This window comes from Mustelus asterias, chromosome 24 (assembly GCF_964213995.1).
Source record: "Mustelus asterias chromosome 24, sMusAst1.hap1.1, whole genome shotgun sequence".
NCBI classification, from domain to species: domain Eukaryota; kingdom Metazoa; phylum Chordata; class Chondrichthyes; order Carcharhiniformes; family Triakidae; genus Mustelus; species Mustelus asterias.
The window spans coordinates 51,340,227-51,354,343 of NC_135824.1; positions in this window are offsets into that span (position 1 = coordinate 51,340,227).

Below are 14,117 nucleotides of genomic sequence, written 5' to 3' on the forward strand. Positions count from 1 at the left end.
TCAGTATTTAACAATAAACCCATACATGTTTTGAAATATAATACAAAAACAGTTCTCAAAAATTTGGGACAATGTACATGATGCAGGTGATTGGTGATATAACACGGTTAACTCTCTGTACCATCAGGGCAAAGTGTACGTGGGACACGTGAACCACAATATCTGATGATTCTGAGTTTGTGGGGTTTAATAGTATCTTTGAATGCAAGCTGGGACGTGGAGATTCAGAGTTAACCCAATTGCAGCTTAAATATCAACTTTCCTTGCTGGCTGACTTACACTGGCTCCTGGTTTTGAGATCCCTGTGTAGCCTCCTCCTATCTCTGTAACTTCCTCCAGCTCGACCATATTCTGAGATCTCTACATTCCCCTTCTGCATCCCTGGCTTCCTTCAACCCTCTGGCAGTCCTGACTTCTCCTTCTGGGGGGTCTCAGCTCTGGAATTCCCTCTCTGAACCTCTCTGCCTTAGAGATGCACTCTTTAATGGGTTTGCAAACTGGAGTTTGTACTTCCAAAGTGAGACTAGTCAGGAATCCATCATGCAAACCAGCCTCCCATCCACTGACTCTGTCCATCATGCAAGCCAGCCTCCCATCCATTGACTCCGTCTGCACTTCCCGCTGCCTCGGGAAAGCAGCCAGCATAATCAAGGACCCCAGGCACTCCGGACATTCTCTCTTCCACCTTCTTCCATCGGGAACAAGATACAAAAGTCTGAGGTCATGTACCAACCCACTCAAGGACAGCTTCTTCCCTGCTGCCATCAGGTTTTTGAATGGACCTACCTTACATTAAACTGATCTTTCTCTACACCCTATCTGTAACTGAAATACTGTATTCTGCACCCTCTCCTTTCCTTCTCCCCTATTGTACACTATGCATGATATGCTGTCTGCATAGCGCACAAGAAACAATACTTCTCACTGTATCCCAGTGCATGTAACAATAATAAATCAAATCGAAATCCTGCAATCAATCTCAGTGAGGAAAACACAGTCACGTATTGGGTAGAAAAGTCATTTGTCCAGAGTAACATGCTACCTACATAATTGATCTGTTTTCAATGGTTGTCACATCCAGAAGGCGAGAGTGAGATGGTTGTTGATGGGTACCTTAGAACATAGAACATAGAACATTACAGCGCAGAACAGGCCCTTCGGCCCACGATGTTGCACCGACCAGTTAAAAAAAAAAACTGTGACCCTCCAACCTAAACCAATTTCTTTTCGTCCATGAACCTATCTACGGATCTCTTAAACGCCCCCAAACTAGGCGCATTTACTACTGATGCTGGCAGGGCATTCCAATCCCTCACCACCCTCTGGGTAAAGAACCTACCCCTGACATCGGTTCTATAACTACCCCCCCTCAATTTAAAGCCATGCCCCCTCGTGCTGGATTTCTCCATCAGAGGAAAAAGGCTATCACTATCCACCCTATCTAAACCTCTAATCATCTTATATGTTTCAATAAGATCCCCTCTTAGCCGCCGCCTTTCCAGCGAAAACAATCCCAAATCCCTCAGCCTCTCCTCATAGGATCTCCCCTCCATACCAGGCAACATCCTGGTAAACCTCCTCTGCACCCTCTCCAAAGCCTCCACATCCTTCCTGTAATGTGGGGACCAGAACTGCACACAGTACTCCAAGTGCGGCCGCACCAGAGTTGTGTACAGTTGCAACATAACGCTACGACTCCTAAATTCAATCCCCCTACCAATAAACGCCAAGACACCATATGCCTTCTTAACAACCTTATCTACTTGATTCCCAACTTTCAGGGATCTATGCACACATACACCTAGATCCCTCTGCTCCTCCACACTATTCAAAGTCCTCCCGTTAGCCCTATACTCAACACATCTGTTATTCCTACCAAAGTGAATTACCTCACACTTCTCCGCATTAAACTCCATCCGCCACCTCTCGGCCCAACTTTGCAACCTGTCTAAGTCTTCCTGCAAACTACGACACCCTTCCTCACTGTCTACCACACCACCGACTTTGGTGTCATCAGCAAATTTGCTAATCCACCCAACTATACCCTCATCCAGATCATTAATAAATATTACAAACAGCAGTGGCCCCAAAACAGATCCCTGAGGTACACCACTTGTAACCGCACTCCATGATGAATATTTACTATCAACCACCACCCTCTGTTTCCTATCCGCTAGCCAATTCCTGATCCAATTTCCTAGATCACCCCCAATCCCATACATCTGCATTTTCTGCAGAAGCCTACCATGGTGAACCTTATCAAACGCCTTACTAAAATCCATATATACCACGTCCACTGCCTTGCCCCCATCCACCTCCTTGGTCACTTTCTCAAAAAACTCAATAAGGTTAGTAAGGCACGACCTACCTGCCACAAAACCATGCTGACTATCACCTATCAATTCATTACTCTCCAAATAACTATAAATCCTATCCCTTATAATTTATAATCCCTTTGTACTTAAGTTTCTAGCTTGTGATGTACATCAGCCACTGCCCCCCCCCATGCCCCCCCCCCCCCCCCCCCCATGCAATTCTGCATTGTTCGAGATGCTGTGTTTCAGGCGAGTCATTTATCAGAGTATCTTTCAGCTCTTTCTACTGCACTGAGTTCATCAAATACTGCGTCACCGTTGGTTCAGCCATCGCAAGCTCATTTTGAATCATCAAGTAACACCTCCCAAATACTTGAGCACAAGATGGAGGCAGAGTTTTGGCGCAGCGCTGAGGGGTGCTGCATTGTCAGAGGGGGTACAACCTTTCAAATCAGACATCAAACCTCTCAGGAGGACGTCAAAGGCCCCACAACATCATTTCAAATATCAGCAGGGGAATTCTCCCTGGTGTAGTGGCCAATACTTATCATTCAATCAGCATAAACCTGTTGGACTTTAACCTGGTGTTGTGAAACTTCTTACTGTTCCTAAGTGTGAGAGATGGGAGACTGTGACTGAGTGCGTGTGAGGAGTGCGACCAGCCACGGTCAAAATGAAAGGTGGAGTAGGCTCAAGGGGCCGAATGGCCTCCATCTGCTTCTATTTCATAGAATCCCTAAAGTGCAGAAGGAGGCCATTCGGCCCATCAAGTCTACACCGACCACAATCCCATCCAGGCCCTATCCCCGTAACCCCATGTATTTACCCTGTTAGTCCCCTGGCACTAGGGTCAATTTAGCACGGCCAATCCACCTAACCCGCACACCTTTGGACTGAGAGGGGAAACCGGAGCACCCGGAGGAAACCCACGCAGGCATGGGGAGAACGTGCAGACTCCACACAGACAGTGACCCGAAGCCGGAATTGAACCCAGGTCCCTGGCGCTGTGAGGCAGCAGTGCTAACCACTGTGCTACCGTGATCAAAATGAATGGCAGGGTAGGCTCCAAGGGCCAAATGGCCTCCTCCTGCTTCTCCTTTCTACACCTCTGTGAAATAATATCTCCGCACAGCCTCTTATTTTCGTACTTTCTAAATTACAAAAATTCTGACATGGTTAAATGAATATATTAGCCAGAATGCATCAGCCATAAACTCCACTCTTAATTTACAGCAACACCAAGCTGGATAAATGTTTTACTACTCACTGTAAATTAAACACCTCGACATCTTATTTTACAAACCAACCACCTGTACGAACAGCTGTGGGTGTGTGTGCAAAGGAACAATCAGTCCCAGTTCTCTGTTAATAGACAGCTGGTAAGTTCTTTTGGGCTGCTTTTGACAGCGACTGGTCCTCCTTTCCAGTCTACCCGCACATCTTTGGACTGTGGGTGGAAACCAGAGCACCCGGAGGAAACCCATGCAGACACGGGGGAAACATGCTGACTCCACACAGGCAGTTTACTCAAGGCTGGAATTCAGCCTGGATCCCTGGTGCTGTGAGGCAGCAGTGCTAACCCACTGTGCCACCCAAAATTGTGGATAGCGACATAGAAGTTATATATTCAAATCAGAGGCTGACAAAATTAAGCCCATTTATTAGGCACAAGTATCTTACATTCACACTGCAATAAAGTTACTGTGAAAATCCCCTAGTCGCCACACTCCGGTGCCTATTCGGGTACACAGAGAGAATTTAGCACGGCCAACGCACCTAACCCGTACATTTTTTGGACTGCGGAAGGAAACTGGAGCAAACCCACACAGACACGGGGAGAATGTGCAAACTCCACACAGACAGTGACCCAAGCCGGGAATTGAACCCGGGTCTCTGGCGCTGTGAGGCAGCAGTGCTAACCACTGTGCCACCATGCACGCTAAAGGGAATTAAGAGATATGGGGATAGTGCAGGAAGATGGAGTTAAGATCAACTATTGAACGGCAGAGGACCAAATGGCCTCCTCTTATTCATAAGAATATGTTGGTCTTATGTTCTCATCTGCCGTAATTAGGCTCAACCTTGAGAACTGCGTCCAGTGCCAGTTAGAAAGACACAGAGGATGATTCAGACCCTTAGCAGGGGTGGAGAGAAGACCCACAAAGTTGATTTTTAGAGTCAGAGGAACAATGAGCAATATTCTTTCAGTCCTAAAAGGAGAGAGGTCCTTATAGAGATACTGAAAAAAATATATAGATTCTTAAAAAAAACTGGAGCAATTTTCCAACTTAAATAGTATTGGGAGCTATTTTGGACCTCGTATCTAAGGAAGGAAGTGCTGGAGAGGGTGCAGAGGAGGTTCACAAGAATGATCCTGGGAATGAAAGGCTTGACGTATGAGGAGCATTTGAGGTCTCTGGGTCTGTACTCGATGGAGTTCAGAAGGATGGTGGGGGGTGGGGGAACAGATATCACTGAAACTTACAGAGTACTGAAAGGCCTGGATAGAGTGGACGTGGGGAAGATGTCTCCATTAGTTGGAGAGACTGGGATCCGAGGGCACAGCCTCAGAGCAAAGTGACGACCCTTCAGAACCGAGATGAGGAGGAATTTCTCCAGCCAGAGGGTGGTGAATCTGTGGAACTCATTGCCACAGAGGAGGCCGGGTCATTGTGTCTTTACAACAGAGATAAGTTCTGGATTGGTAATGGGGAATCAAAGATTACGGGGAAAAGACAGAGAATGGGGTTGAGAAACATATCAGGCATGATAGAATGACGGAGCAGACTTGATGGGCCAAATGGCCTAAATCTGCTCCTATATCTTATGGTCTTAAATCATAAGTTGGCTAAAAGTGAGTTCAGGGCTGATAGCAAGAATCATAAGACCATAAGACATAGGAGTATTAGGCCATTCAGTCTGCTCCACCATTCAACATGGCTGATATTTTTCTCATCCCCATTCTCCTGCCTTTTCCCCATAACCCGATCCCCTTATTAATCGAGAATCTATCTATCTCTGTCTTAAAGACACTCAATGACCTGGCGTCCACAGCCTTCTGCGGCAAAGAGTTCCACAGATTCACCACTCTTTGGCTGAAGAAATTCCTCCTCATCTCTGTTTTAAAGGAACATCCCTTTAACCTGAGGTTGTACCCTCTGATTCTAATTTTTCCTACTAGTGGAAACATCCTCTCCATGTCCACTCTGTCCAGGTCTCGCAGTAGCCTGTAAGTTTCAATAAGATCCCCCTCATACTTCTAAACTCCAACGAGTACAGATCCAGAGTCCTCAACCGTTCCTCATATAACAAGCTTTTTATTCCAGGGATCATTCTTGTGAACCTCCTCTGGACCCTTTCCAAGGCCAGCACGTCCTTCCTTAGATACGGGTCCCAAAACTGCTCACAACACTCCAGGAAGGGAAGTGAAGGAGAAATTCAGGAATCACTGCCATGGAATTTAATGTCTAGGGAAAAGAGGATAACGGTCTTTACTACTGCAATAAATAGGAGAGGTGGGTACAGTTGCTTCCCTCATCACTGAGTCTGGTCCCAATGGGCATTCGGCACCCGGGACCCACCTGCCTGCAGGACTTTATGGTGGATGAAGGTGGAACAAATCAGCCAGGATCGAACTAATTGGTAGAACAGCTTTGAGGAGCTGAACTCCATGCTGCGGTAATAGAACCAAAACACTGTGGATGCTGGAATCAGAAACAAAAACAGATAATGCTGGAAAATCTCAGCACGTGTGACAGCATCAAGTTCTGATGAAGGGTCATCCAGACTCGAAAGGTAGGCTCGATTCTCTCTCCACAGATGATGTCAGACCCGCTGAGATTTTCCAGCATTTTCTGTTTTCGTTTCACACTGCAGTTCCAATATTCAGAGGAAACACGTCGATAAAGAGGCTCGATCAAAGATCAGTCACACACTTGGGTCAGCCCCTGACGATGAATGAAATATCAGAGATTCCCCAATAACTCACTAAAGACACTGCCTTAACCAAACAGTCCTTGCTTAATTACAGAACCGTTTACAGGGAAACTCCAATAGCCTCAAAACTAAAGAGGTGAATCAGTAACGATTCCTATAACAGCAAAATACTGCGGAGGCTGGAATCCGAAACAGAAACAGGAAATGCTGGAAAATCTCAGCAAGTCTGACAACATCTGTGGAGAGAGAATAGAGTGTTGGCTGAGATAGAATCATAGAATCCCTGCAGTGCAGAAGGAAGCCATTTGGCCCATCGGGTTTGCACCGACCACAAACGCACCCAGGCCCTATCCAGTGGTTCCCAAACTTTTTTCACTGGGCCGCACTTTCGGAATAAAAATTTGCTCGCGCCACACCGAATTTTTTTATTGATAAGAAATACATTCAAAAACAAAAAAAAAAACAACTCCTACCAGTGCTTGATTCACAACATAGAACACAACTACTTTATAATATCATGGGACATCCAGAAAGTATAAAACAATGCTTGTTTAAACCATGTTTAAATGTTTCTTTGATTGTCCTTGAATCTTCCCGCCACACTTGCCATCCTCTCTCGCCGCACCAGTGTGGCGCGCCGCACCCTTTGGGAACCACTGACATAATCCCATGCATTTACCCTACCTAGTCCCCCTGATACTAAGGAGCAATTTAGCACGGCCAATCCACCTCACTCACAAACCTTTGGACTGTAGGAGGAAACCCACGCAGACAAGGGGAGAATGTGCAAACTCCACCCAGACAGTGACCCAAGCCAGGGATCAAACCCGGCGGGGGTTCCCTGGCGCTGTGAGGCAACAGTGCTAACTACCGTGCCGCCCCAGGATTTTCTGTTTTTGCGTTCGGATTCCTACCCCTGACTGCTAGCCAATAATCCCTGCTGGATAAGTGTATGGGTGTCAGGTGAGGACACAATTATGACATTGTGCAGTCAAAAGCTTACTGACTCACACATAAAGAATGGTGACCTGCAGGTTTCTGGATAGATACCAATTCCTGGGAAATGACACACCTTCAAGAGGCAACATTTTCAGCAGAAGATTGGGACAGCAGTAAAGGGGGCTGGGAATATCAGCTTGCAACTTGAGCCTTTATTTGAAAAGCACAGGATCAAGTTCATCGGGTTCCCCTGCCATCCTCGGGTTTGTGAGTGAACCTCCAGGTCGTTCTGATCCAGCACCCTTTCAAGATTGGAGCCATTCTCTGCCTCACCTTTTTTTCTACCAAAATGTATCACTTCACGCTTACGCTTCATAAAACTTCATCTGCCTCTTGTTTGATTCCCTGTGGTGAAACTCCTTCGAACCGGAGCGTTCCCTACAGTGCAGAGAGAGGCCATTCAGCCCATTGAGTCTGCACCGACTCGCCGAAAGCGCATCCCACCCAGGCCCTACCCTGCGCACTATCCCCGTAACCCAGCGCATTTAGCATTGTCAATTCACCTAACCTGCACATCTTTGGACACTAAGGGGCAACTTAGCATGGCCAATCCACCTAACCTGTACATCTTTGGACACTAAGGGGCAATTTAGCATGGCCAATCCACCTAACCTACACATCTTTGGAGGAAACCACTCTGAAAGCTCCTGGGTTCCTCCTCCTCCCCCTCCCCTGGGGGAGTTCACTGATGCTGAGGCCTTGGTACCTTCAGCAGTGCAGCAGCTTCCTTCTCCCGTCGCCTGGAGACGGTAACCATGGCGCTGCAGTGACGCCACAACCAGAGGCGGGGCCCTCCATCTGGGAGCGGCGCGCTGACGTCACCCCGCCCGCCGGGCGAGACGGCGCCAGTGCGCATGCGCCCGGCGGCACTTCCCGCTCTTTGGTGGCTCCACCCTCCGGAAGAGCGCGCGCGCACGCGCGGGAGGGCCGCCCCGGCCGCTGCCTCACGGCCCCGGTACCAATCCCTTTCAGCCTCGGAGACCGAATTCGAAGCCACCGGCCGTCCCCATGAAGGTGATTATGAATAAACGTCCTCCCGCTCTCCTGCTGCACAGTGATTGGTTGAAGTGCCTGCCAGTCATTGTGTCCCCGGACAGTGATTGGCTCAGGGACCACGCAGTGGACCAATCAGAAAGCCCATGTACCGGGGTGGGCGGAGCTGATTGGCTCCGAGCCCGGCGGCGCTGGATTTGACTGGTGGGGAGAAGCATCCAATGGGGTGCCCGATCGTGAGCGGCGCTGCGATTGGCCGGTGCGGCAACCAATCGCCTGCCGAATCAGAGACCCAGTCCGGCCCCGATTGGCGGGTGTAGAAGGGGAGGGAGGGGCTAACTGAGGGGGACCAATGGCGGTGCCCGTTGGGTGGGCCTTGGGTGTGACGGCACAATGAGGGGGCGTGTCCGCGCGGCGGGGCGGCGCCCGGAGCGCGTGGCCAAGCAGATGGCGGGCGCGGGCAGCACGCTGGGCAAACCCAAGAAGGCGCCGGGCAAGAGCGCGCCGCCGGCCGCCTCGCAGGCGCGGGCGCCGCACTCGCCCAGCGAGGTGGGGCCATCGCGCGGCAAAAAGGCCATCGGGCCGCCGGGGGCCAGGGTCGAGGCGGCGGCGGCGGGTGCGGGGGCCTCCGCGCTGGACAAGAGCCGGCCGCGCCGGGAGTCGCTCAAGGCCTCGGAGAAGGGCACCCCGCCGCTGGCCGGCGCGCCGGTCAAGGCCGCCGAGGGCATCCCCCTCCGCACCATCAGCAGCAAGAGCCAGTTGGACAGGTTGGTCCGGGAGGCGGGCGAGCGGCTGGTGGTCATCTTCTTCTCGGGCACCTGGTGTGAGACCTGCCAGCTCCTCAAGCCCATCCTGCGGGAGATCGCCCACATCAACGCCCTGGTGCAGTTCTACGAGGTGAACGTGGACGACTCGGAGGACACGGCCGAGGCCTGCGACATCGTCCACATCCCCACCTTCCACTTCTACAAGATGGGCAAGAAGGTGGCCGAGGTCCTGGACGACAGCCGGGAGTCGGTGGAGGAGATGATCAAGGGACTCAAGTAGACCATCTGTCCCTTCCATCAGCACAGAGAGAAGAGGGAACCAAAACAGGACAACCAACCAAAACCCAAAACAGGACAACCAACCAAAACCCAAAGCAGGACAACCAACCAAAACCCAAAACAGGACAACCAACTAAAACCCAAAACAAACCAACCAAAACCCAAAGCAGGACAACCAACCAAAACCCAAAACAGGACAACCAACCAAAACCCAAAGCAGGACAACCAACCAAAAACCAAAGCAGGACAACCAACCAAAACCCAAAGCAGGACAACTAAACAGGACAACCAACCACAAACCCAAAACAGGAAAGACTCAGACGGAATGCAAACCTTTCCCAGTCCAAAACTGCCTTCAACCCTGATGTCCAAACTACCAAAAAAAACTTCACTTGGCCTCCTCCCCTTGTGTCCACATTTTGTTCTAATTGAATCCTCCCTTCTCTTACCCCTCACCCACACTATGGACATTGAACTACATTTTATGGGCAGTGAACCCACATTTTCTTTTAATGGATGCCCCTCCCTTCCCCATCCCACCCAGACCATGGACATTGAACAAAATTGTCGATATGATGTGGAGAAAAGTGTAGGTGGGCTTGGCCTCCCCTTCCTCTTGTGTCCACATTTTGTTCTGATTAAATCCTCCCCTCTCTTACCCCAGACCATGGACATTGAACCACATTTTGTGGACAGTGAACCCACATTTTCTTCTGATTGGTGTACCTCTCTCCCTTGCCCACCCTCCAACCCAGACCATGGACATTGAACAATATTGTCGGTGGAGAAGATCAAGGAACTCAAATAGACTTTTGTCCCTTCCACCAATATATAAAGCAAGAAAAACAACAAAAGAAGGAAAGATCCAGAAGGAATGCAAACCCTTCCCAGACCAAAACTGCCTTCAATCCAAACTACCAAAAAAAAAACTTAACTTGGCCTCCTCCTCCTCCCGTGCACATTTTGTTTTGATTGATGGCCCTTTCCCTCCCCCCCGCACCCCATGGACGTTGAACAAAATGGTAGGTTTACATCCTGCCAGCCATGCCCAGGCGACATCGCCCAAGTGGAGCCCGCGCACGATTGTTCTGTTTGCCCTCCTCTCCGCTGCTCCCCTTGAGAATGTGTCGGGAAGCAAGTGTGAGGAGGCAGAGCCACTCTCCAAACCTCCGACGCCGCGACGTAACCCCAAGTGTTTGATGCTGTGGATCTAATAGAGGTGACCCACCGCATTTGGGATCGTGGTCAATTGACTATTTCCTCCTATTGTGAATGTGGGGAATTGGCACCAACTTATTGGAAAATCCAATAAAATGCTTGTTATATTTCTTGTCTATACTCATGCTTCTCTCCAAATCATTTTTGCACCCTGCAGTGAGAGAAGACTCTCTCCCAAGAGCATTTGATTTCGATCTCAAAAGATGTGAGGTTGGCTTGTGATGCATCGGAAATAAGTGCGGGAGTAGGCCTTACAGCTCCCTGAACTGGCTCCGCCATTCAATAAAATCATGGCTGATGGGATCTTGGCTTCATCTCCACTCTTCTGCCTGTTCCCCATAATCCTCGATTTCCTCTAGTTCAAGAATCTGTCGATTTCATCCTTGAATTCACTCAACCATTGAGCATCCAGGACCCTCGCGGTTGCCATGGATTCACGTCCATCTGTGGGAAGAAAGTTATCCTCCATCTTGATTACTGAAACCATGCCTCATTAAATCTAGATTTGCAAGTTTTTCAGCATCCATTTTGAAACTCTCCCAAAATCTTGCGAATGGCTTTTGATTTTCCACTCGTCGCTGTGGAGGTGTTGCCTATTTGGGATGGCATGACCAACGCCAGGTATTCTCAGCCCGTCATTGTCCTGCTTAGTGTGTTAGATCATCATGACGGCAACTAATGTTAACCAAGCATGCACAGTATTTTATCTGGACCGCTAATATAACAGGGTTCTGCTAATTATTAAAGTACTGTTACATGGGTGAATGTGGAACTGCACATCTCCAAGTGAAGTATTTTATTAATCCCCAGAAAGTACATATTTACTGTGTACTCCACTCACTGGAGATAGATAAATAAATCAGTTTATTCCCGTCATATAGCACTGTTACCTAAATCTCTGCACGCCTTATCAGTGGCAGGATCTCTCGTTCTGTTCTGCCCATCAGTTTAGAGTATTAGTTCTTATAGTCAGGATCAAGAAAAGGTTAATGTTTATCTTTCTTCAACAAAACTCGACAGCAAGAATCCGTAGTGTGAGAAATTCCTGCTTATGTTGACCTGAATCTGGTGGCATGCTGGTTCGCACTGCTGCCTCACAGCTCCAGGGACCTGGGTTTGATTCCAGCAGCCTCGGGCGACTGTCCTCTGCGTTGATTTCCTCCCACACTCCAAAGATGTGCGGGTTGGGTGGATTGGCCATGCTAAATTGCCCCTTTAGTGTTCCAAGATGTGTGGGTTAGGTGCGTTGGCCATGCTAAATTGCTCCTTAGTGTCCCAAGATGTGTGGGTTAGGTGGATTGGCCATGCTAAATTGCTCCTTAGTGTTCCAAGATGTCTGGGTTAGGTCCATTGGCCATGCTAAATTGCCCCTTTAGTGTTCCAAGATGTGTGGGTTAGGTGCGTTGGCCATGCTAAATTGCCCCTTAGTGTCCAAAGATGTGCAGGTTAGGTGGATTGGCCATGCTAAATTGCCCCTTAGTGTCCCAAGATGTGTGGGTTAGGTGGATTGGCCATGCTAAATTGCTCCTTAGTGTTCCAAGATGTCTGGGTTAGGTCCATTGGCCATGCTAAATTGCCCCTTTAGTGTTCCAAGATGTGTGGGTTAGGTGCGTTGGCCATGCTAAATTGCCCCTTAGTGTCCAAAGATGTGCAGGTTAGGTGGATTGGCCATGCTAAATTGCCCCTTAGTGTCCAAAGATGTGCAGGTTAGGTGGATTGGCCATGCTAAATTGTCCCTTAATGTTCCAAGATGTGTTGATTAGGTGGATTGGCCATGGTAAATTGCCCCTTAGTGTCCAAAGATGTGTAGGTTAGGTGGATTGGCCATGCTAAATTGCCCCTTAGTGTCCAAAGATGTGTAGGTTAGGTGGATTGGCCATGCTAAATTGCCCTTTAGTGTTCCAAGATGTCTGGGTTAGGTGGATTGGCCATGCTAAATTGCCCCTTAGTGTTCCAAGATGTCTGGGTTAGGTGTATTGGCCATGCTAAATTGCCCCTTAGTGTTCCAAGATGTGTAGGTTAGGTGGATTGGCCATGCTAAATTGCTCCTTAGTGTCAGGGAGTTCAGCAGTCTAAATACGTTGTAGGGTTGTGGGGATAGGGCCTGGGTGGGATTGTTGTCGGTGCTGGCTCGATGGGCCGAATAGTCTCTTTCTGCAGTGCTTGGATTCTGTGATTTTATGATTCAATTTAAAGCTTTTATTCAGAACCTCTGTCGATGAATTTGAACAGTACTCTGCAAGCCTGGCTGTCTGCAGTCCACTTTTACTGATTGCTTGTAACTCAACGTTCAAACGAAGATTAATAAAATACTAGTGCCTGCCATGACCATTTATATAGTTGGACAGGAAGACATTGGGGGGGAACTTTCCTCTCCTACCCACCATGGGAATTGTAGAGGGCGGGGAGGGGCAGACCATGCAAAGGTCCGTTCACCTCGGGTGGGATTTTCCGGTTTTTGGTGGGGGGGGCGGGGGGTGTTAGTAGGGGGGGAAGAACGTGGCTGGTAAATCTTGCCGTTTGTGTGTTACTGTCCAACTTCCTGGTTTGCGATTGCCTCTTTCTGTCAAACTTTAACATTGAAACTGCCCATGTAAACATTCAAAATCCTCTTGGTGGAAAGTTACCCCATACCGTTCATAGAGTACATAGGGGAGAAGGCAAGGAGAGGGTGTAGAATGTAGTGTTACAGTCATAGCTGGGGTGTAGAGAAAGATCAACTTAATGCAAGGTAGGTCCATTCAAAAGTCTGATGGCAGCAGGGAAGAAGCTGTTCTTGAGTTGGTTGGTACGTGACCTCAGACTTTTGTATCTTTTTCCAATGGAAGAAGGTGGAAGAGAGAATGTCCGGGCGCGTGGGGTCCTTAATTACGCTGGCTGCTTTCCCGAGGCAGCGGGAAGTGTAGACAGAGTCACTGGAGATGGTGCTGGGATGAGGTGGAAGATGAGAATTTTAGTCATGGGGAAAGATGGGATAGGCTAATGATCCCTTTGAAATGTGGAGACCGAGGGGAGACTTAATTTAAATGTATAAAATTATGAGGTGTTTGGATAGAGTGGACAGGAAGGCCCTGTTCCCCTTGGGGTCTGCAATCAGGGTGGATAGATTTAGGGTAAGGGAAGTGTTTTCACTCGGGGTGGGGGGGGATAAGTTGTAGTCTGCAACTCGCTGCCTCCACATTTGAAAACTACTTGAATATGCACTTGAAGTTCCATAATCTACAAGGCTGTGGACCAAGAGCTGGACAGTGGGGTTAGGCTGGGTGGCTACTAATGAGCTGGTGCGGACATGATGGGCTGAATGGCCTTCTACTGTGATGTAAGTTTCTATGATCATTAACATCCAGCAAAAGAAGTTGGCAAGAAATCTCCCTGGAGCCTTTTTTTTTTGGATAATATCCTGGAGAACACAGCTGCTGTGGATAAAATAACGAAATACCACGTGGTTAGGGATGAATGTTGGCCAAGACACTGGAAACAAGTTATCAGAAATGTGAAGTGCATTGTGGCAGACATTGCTTACGGAAGGTGATGAGAGCTGACTCGTCAAAGTACTCGGGCAGTGTGGCCCAATGGGCCATTAGTGGAACAGCCTCGACCAGCTTGGATT